Genomic DNA, 6,708 nt, shown 5'->3' with positions numbered 1-6,708 from the left:
CTATTGTGATGCATGCATTAAGTGGTGCGTCATTACATTTCACATAGAGATATATGCATCCATTTTCATCTGTCACTTTCTTGGCACTTTCTAGTGATGTGCTTTCTATTTTGCTATCATCTGCTATAATTACTTCATTGCCATGAAGCAAATGTGCCCAGAAGTGTCCAGATCGGGCCGTATTCCCCGTATGACAAATGATTGAGCTTAACTTATACTTCTTTTTACTGCCGTCATGAATGGGAACTTCGATTATATCAGATGGGACTATAGGGATGTGGAGTACAAACCCTTGATTATTAACACGGGACACAGAAATAGTAATGACATCAGGTGCTTCAATCCAACATGTTTGTCTCATCATTTCTGCACCACATCTACATCTCTTTACACCTTCCATGATTGATTGTTCGAAAAGAGAAGTGAGGGATTCATCTTTCTGTGGCAGCGGTAATGAAAATGTAGTCCTTTCAGAAGTGCGTGTGCTTTCATCTTTTGAGCCACATTTTTTACAGATGTCTGTATGTTCTGCATTAACAGTTACTTTGACAGAAATCCAACCAGGTTAATAGTTTTTGTATCAAATCTAGTGGATCATTGTGCCTTAACAAGGACAATGCTGAGATGCTCTTGACTAATTCTTCAGTGACACCATGGATTGTTGTAGCATCAAATGTGTGCCCTGGATCTTGTAAAAACTCCTGGATGAGAATTGCTAAATTGATGACATCTGAACCATAGAAGCAGCTGTCAAGTGTTTCAATTTATCTTGCACTACTTGCAGATGTAGGATGGATTGTAATGTAGCATTGAGCCAGCAGTTATTCTCATTATTTTCAAACCTGCATATTCTATTGCATATTTCATTGTTTGTGTCTCTGTTTTGTGCCTTTGATTTATCTGGCACACTTTCTGGGACATCATTTTGTGAGAACATCTTTGAACGTGAAAATGGCCGTACTTGAAAAGACTTTCTAAGTTGTTTCGGCACTTGTGCTGGTTTATCCCACCCCTCCTCAGGTGGTGGGGGAAGGACACGCTGTATCTGTGGTGGCCTGTGCCTTACTTTGTCACAGAAATCTATGGCTGACTGTTTGTATAATGTGCGAATCTTCTCTACACATTCATCAAGTTTCTGTTTCTCATTTCCTAAAAGCAAAACCTTTGTGTTTTTGAACATGGCCTCACTGATCGCTGTGCTTTTCTTACATTGGTTTATTTGAGCAGCATAGACTGCGGAGAATCTCTGCAAATCACCTGAGAGTAGATCTGACCATACTGGAATACTTGGGAGGAATGTGAACAGTTTGTTTAAAATAGTTTCTGCATGATAGTTATTTATACCTGTGTCATTGGTGTTTTTCATTGCTTGATTGGCTTTAGTCCTTAGTTGTTCAAAAGAGTCTTTGAAGGGAGATGCACTTAAAGGAATGTGCTCACAGTCAAATACATCATCGCCCTCAATGTCATGTGAACTGTCTGGTTGATCATGGTCTTCCTTCCCTCCCGGCATATTCTGCGTTTCAGACTGGATGCTGAGAAGATTAGCTTTCACCTCACTGGAGTTCCTTTTACTACCAAGTACAATACACACTGCTACTTGCTTGCTCTAGTGTTTTGGCATTAAGTAAAAGGCTAAAGATAAACATAGCCAATGTATACCTCTTATCTTTCTGTATGTACTGTTGTTTGCAAATGTGACTAGCCTGTTTCATCAAATGACTCTTACATGCCCTTATGGTACAGAATTTCAAATCTTTGCCATCTGCAATTCCGGTCACTATTTTCCAACAGCGTAACAAATACGCTGGCATGCTATCACCATTGAGTATATGCATACCAGCTTGCAAAAGCACTATGGACCTGTCACTATTGATCTGAACAGGTGTTGCATTGCAACCAAATATGTCCCTCTCTCTGGCCCTCAATTCCGTGAGGATCTCCTCCACAGCGTGCTGTGTATGAGTGTCGCTGATCATAAATGCTACAGGTGTTGAAGCGGATGATGAACTTACAACAAGCTCATAATACAAAATTTCCACTGGAAAGCCAACAGAAATTGATTTTACACCTCTCCTGCTTAACGGAGAGTGTGGTGTGATAGAGGAGGTCTCCCTGAACGCGTGCGTGTCTCCAAAGTGCCGACGCAAAGAGCCGTCTGCTCTCCAGCGCCAACTAGAGTTTGAAAATGTCTGAAAATGACACTATTTTGAGCGAGTGGCTGCACTGGACAGCCAACAGAAATTGATTTTACACCTCTCCTGCTTAGCGGAGAGTGTGGAGTGATAGAGGAGGTCTCCCTGAAAGCGTGCGTGTCTCCAAAGTGCCGACGCAAAGAGCCGTCTGCTCTCCAGCGCCAACTAGAGTTTGAAAATGTCTGAAAATGACACTATTTTGAGCGAGTGGCTGCACTGGACAGCCAACAGAAATTGATTTTACACCTCTCCTGCTTAGCGGAGAGTGTGGAGTGATAGAGGAGGTCTCCCCGAACGTGTGCGTGTCTCCAAAGTGCCGACGCAAAGAGCCGTCTGCTCTCCAGCGCCAACTAGAGTTTGAAAATGTCTGAAAATGACACTATTTTGAGCGAGTGGCTGCACTGGACAGCCAACAGAAATTGATTTTACACCTCTCCTGCTTAGCGGAGAGTGTGGAATGATAGAGGAGGTCTCCCCGAACGCGTGCGTGTCTCCAAAGTGCCGACGCAAAGAGCCGTCTGCTCTCCAGCGCCAACTAGAGTTTGAAAATGTCTGAAAATGACACTATTTTGAGCGAGTGGCTGCACTGGACAGCCAACAGAAATTGATTTTACACCTCTCCTGCTTAGCGGAGAGTGTGGAGTGATAGAGGAGGTCTCCCCGAACGCGTGCGTGTCTCCAAAGTGCCGACGCAAAGAGCCGTCTGCTCTCCAGCGCCAACTAGAGTTTGAAAATGCCTGAAAATGTCACTATTTTGAGCGAGTGGCTGCACTGGAAAGCCAACAGAAATTGATTTTACACCTCTCCTGCTTAGCGGAGAGTGTGGAGTGATAGAGGAGGTCTCCCCGAACGCGCGTGTGTCTCCAAAGTGCCGACGCAAAGAGCCGCCTCCTGTCCAGTGCCCAATTTGTAAAGGCTATGCACTCCAGTGAACTGCATTTATCCATTTATAATGTTTTTCTAATGTTAATAAAACTTTTTTTTTACCCAGAAACACAATTAGCATTTAGTGTGTTCGTTTTAATGCTTAATCTATATTTTGAATCTGCATATCATGGGACAATTACTCGTTTTTCAACATTTTTCAATTGCCTCAGGGGTACTCTTATTCTGAAGAGATCGGCACCGGAAGTCTTATTGCAGCTAACGCTAATGCAGCTGACTTCACATAGGCCGCGGTGGAAACCTCCTCATACGTTAACGTTTCGCCAGTGGGCCTTAACCTTTCTAGATATAGTATATTTAGAGCAGTCGATAGCAAGGTTACACGGAGCAAAAGAAGAAAACATTAATATGTGGTCGGACATTGCAGATAAGCTTAAGGCTATGATTCAAGAAATCACTATATAGTGGTAACAGCCTAGCACAGGCATGCACTATTGTACATTCCGTGTTGGTCCGGGGAAAGGGGGTGGGTGGGTCTTCTTTTCCTTTTCTTGTTTTGCTATTGTTTGTGTTGTTTGTATGTTAATTGCATTTTTCTTTTGATTATGGAAAATAAAAATAATTGATAACAAAAAAAAAAATATTTACTAAATTTCCCCCTTGGGATAATAAAGGTATCTATCTATCTATACGATACCACACATTCACACAATACAAAACAAGTGACTGGCAGTCACTATGCCATCTAGGGATCTTGAGTATCAATGTAGGCAACTTTAAGCCTTCTCCTACATAACAGTGAGATGATCATGACTTGATAACTAATTACCATACAAAAAAGTATTGACAAGCTGTCCTTTAACACATACGCACATATTATGGTACATACCGGTAGTTTTTTTTTGTTGTTTGAACTGAAGTGTATATAATGCAACGTTTTATTTGTGGAGAGTTGTATTTTATTTAAGTGAGTTAAGTTATAAATAAACAAAAAATAATTTGAGTGATTTCATTGTTGATTTTATGTTCAATCAACTTAAGAATTTCATATTTTATCAGGGGACAGTGTGTAATAAAGTGGTTTATGTTAAATTCAATTTTATTAAAATGCCAGATCACAACAGGTTCTTTCAAGACACACATATAGAGCAGTGACCCAACATTGTTGCAGTGTTTCTTTTGTGTATCCACAACTTTCCAAAGTCCCATTGTGCATTGCGCAGAATGTGCAGGCAGCTTCCGGCGCCACAGCCGAGTGTGATCTACAAGCTCACAGCGGCTGCATCTGTGACGCAACGTAAACTTGTATGTCTGCTGTTAACCGGAAGTGTCCCGCAAATAATGCTACAGTAAATTCTAGCGGAAACAGGTTGATAGATATTGGAGGCAATGCTAGAACAAATCATGGTCTAAAACGAATATTTCTCTGAAAAACTAAATGCAGGCTCTTTATAATCTTCAAGCTATTTCATACCATAGAAATGTAGTATAAACAACCATTATACCATGTTCACTAAATCCTTTTGAATGTACACTTTAAATGGCTTCCATTTCATCAGACAAGGTTCTCCAAAGCTGGGACAGTTCCATTAAATGCTTTACCACTGATATGGCACATCAGGAATAAATCTGATTAACCAATAGACAGGGGGCGGTGTTTGCCAGTCACCCATGGACTCATGGAGCAGCCATAGATATGAGGACTATCTCCCAGAGCAGAATTCGACATACATGCCACTCAAGTGAATGAATTTGGAAATGTACAGTATATGTTCATAACTTGTAGTGTTCCATTGATAGTGGAAATGCATTGAAGCACTTGGCGCCACATAGTCAGCGAGACTATGAACATAACTACATAACAGTTTACATAATTGTTATCAGTACCTTTTAATATACCACTAACCAACCCATAATATACATTATTATATACACTATTACAATACTGTAATAGAACAATTTAATCTTGGCCTGGTTCTATTTCTCTTGGCTGTCTTGTGATATTCGTCCCTCATTAATACCTTATACCTGTGCAGATGCCATCTGCATGGCTTATAGGGATGAATCAGTCATGACTAGACAGTTGCCCTTTGGACAGTAATGTCTCATCAACACGTGACAAGCAGTCCAGCAGCCAGTAAACCAGTTTTTGTTTGACAATGGACCCCCTGTATATCCTCCATTCCAGCTCACCCGCCCTCACCCCCGCACCACCCCGGCTGCCAAATCTTCCTCCCTGACAGCAATCAAAAACCGAATGGATGAAGTCACAAAAAAGCCATAGGCTTGTTTCTATTGGTGGACTATTTAAAACAATCAGAACCCAAGATACTAGACAAACAACAGTGCAGCAAACAGCAAACAACAATACAAGAATGTGAGTCACAGTGCCATCACCCTGCCACCCTACCACTGATGAGGTGGGGTTTAGTGTATATGGAAAAAAGAGCAGACCAACCAAGCCAAAGGTCAAGTTTACAAAGTATTGAGGGTTTAAGTAGTTAAATATCTGAAAACACATATTTAATATGAGTGCAATATGTAGTTTGGTTCAAGTGGTTAAATGACTAATGAAACACTGGAAAGGCTGCATGGTTCTGTCTCACCTCCGATTCCTGGTTAGGAGAGTACTGGACCCATTACCATTTTCCTACCAGGCGCACATAGAAGTGGATGACACTGTGACTGTACTCTACCGCCTACTCCCATTTAGAACAAACTCCCATCATTTACAGTATTCCGGAAAGAGGGGAAGAATAGAAATGGGAGGATAGAACAGGGAAAACAGGTCAGGTATTCCAAATATACATGATATGAGTAGACTAGAGTAACTATTTAATTTATACATAAGATGCATGGTTAGAAGAAATGGCAGTGGAATGAGGCAGTCAAATTAGCAGCAGGTATAGTAACATTTATAGAGGGTGCAGCAATAAAATAGCAGCAGATATTGAACATACTGTGTAGACCTTTGTGCATAGTCTGACATGCAGGTGAGACAAAGAACATCATTTTAGGATGAAGTACTTTGTTCTCATTTTCCAGTGAGTTCAACATCATACAGCCCGCATTGTTGGGTGGGAAGCTCTGGCTGATGCAGGTTGATGAATCATTACTCATTAAAGCTTGACTAAAATGTTAGGTGGAGAAGAGATCCAGTAGAACTAAAAGAAAAGTAATTTTATGTTTGCTTGCACTCTGGTGTTTCACCCTGAAAATAGCAGTTCTACAAACTCACAACACGTTGCAGTCTATTTTCAGCATGCAACCAAGTACATCAAGGCCCGCCAAAATCATTTTTTGTTGACTAAATCAACAGTAGATTTAGTCGAGTAAATGTCTTATGATATTAAGACTAAAACTAGACTAAAACTGAAACCTTTCAGATGACTAAAATATATATTACATTTTATTCAAAAGTATATGCCTAAAACTAGATTAAAATGTGTTGTCAAAATGAACACTATTGTGGACTATCTGACAGGCTGAGCACATTTTGACTTTCTGGAGGCAGTAGTTGAGCAATTAAAGCTACAGGCTATTATGGACAACAGCTCCCACCCTCAGCACGCCACTATGGCTAAACAGAGGAGAGATGTTAACAACAGACTGTGATCCTTCTGCAAAC

Source organism: Nannobrachium achirus, assembly GCF_963921795.1.
Source record: "Nannobrachium achirus genome assembly, chromosome: 18".
Lineage (NCBI taxonomy): Eukaryota > Metazoa > Chordata > Actinopteri > Myctophiformes > Myctophidae > Nannobrachium > Nannobrachium achirus.
This window is presented reverse-complemented; position numbering follows the sequence as displayed.